Source organism: Oxyura jamaicensis, unplaced genomic scaffold, assembly GCF_011077185.1.
Source record: "Oxyura jamaicensis isolate SHBP4307 breed ruddy duck unplaced genomic scaffold, BPBGC_Ojam_1.0 oxyUn_random_OJ63187, whole genome shotgun sequence".
Lineage (NCBI taxonomy): Eukaryota > Metazoa > Chordata > Aves > Anseriformes > Anatidae > Oxyura > Oxyura jamaicensis.
In genome coordinates this window covers 1-1,005 of record NW_023307507.1, presented here as the reverse complement: position 1 = coordinate 1,005, position 1,005 = coordinate 1, and the positions used below count along the sequence as shown (strand labels likewise).

Below are 1,005 nucleotides of genomic sequence, written 5' to 3'. Positions count from 1 at the left end.
CCCCCCCCCCAGGTCTCCGATGAGGAGGAGGAGGAGCCCGGGAGGAAGGCCGAGCCCGACGCCCGCGTGAGCAAAAAAGAGAAGAAAAAGCTGAAAAAGCAGGTGGGCGGGGCTTACCCCCCGAGGGGCGGGGCCTGAGGACAACCTGGGCGTGGCTATGCAAATGAGGGGCGGGGCCAAACGCCTTGGCTCCGCCCCCCCCAGCTGGAGTACGAGCGGCAAGTGGCCACCATGAAGGCGGCGGCGGCGAGCGAGAACGACTTCTCCGTGTCCCAGGCCGAGCTCTCGTCGCGCCAGGCCATGCTGGAGAACGCCTCCGACATCAAGGTGGCCCTTTTGGGGCCAAACCGCCCCCTTTTGGGGCCAAACCGCTTCATTTGGGGGCGAAACCGCCCCTTTTTGGGGCCAAAATCCCCCCTTTTGGGGGCAGAAATGAGCCCCGGGGTGGTATTGGGGTGGCTTCCCCCCGTGCTTTTTTGGGTTAAAATAGCGAGAATGGGGGCGTATTTTTAAAAATAAGAAGTTTGGGGTCGTGGGTTAATAGTGGGGGCATCCCATTGATGTTTTTGGGCCGGAAATGGGCGTTATTTTCCTTAAAAAAGCCCCAAATTTGGGAACGTTTTATGAGAAAACGACGTAAAATTGAACTTCGCCGATCCGCTACAAAATAACCCGGAATCGGGGCCCGACGCCCAACTTGATGAGGGACTGGGGGGATTTGGGGGAAGACGAAGGGAAAATGGGGTCCCCGGGGGGGGGTTGGGGCCCCCCCCGGACCCCCCCGTTCCCCTCTGCCCCCCCCCCTCAGCTGGAGAAGTTCAGCATCTCGGCTCACGGCAAGGAGCTCTTCGTCAACGCCGACCTCTACATCGTGGCCGGCCGCCGCTACGGCCTGGTGGGGCCCAACGGGTAAAAGGGGGCCCCTTGGGGATCGGGACGGGGCACCGAAAAAAAAAACAAACACCCAAAACCCCCGTTTTTTCACCCGGTTCTTCCCCCCCCCCC

General features: G+C 61.2%; 1 long non-coding RNA gene across 1 annotated transcript; it reads left to right on the top strand.

The window, feature by feature from the left end:
• Position 1: 1 nt before the first annotated feature.
• On the top strand, positions 2–943 carry LOC118158985. The gene is made up of 3 exons (XR_004746963.1): positions 2–102; positions 205–327; positions 809–943. It is a non-coding gene; the product is annotated as an uncharacterized LOC118158985 (long non-coding RNA).
• The last annotated feature ends 62 nt before the right edge of the window (positions 944–1,005 follow it).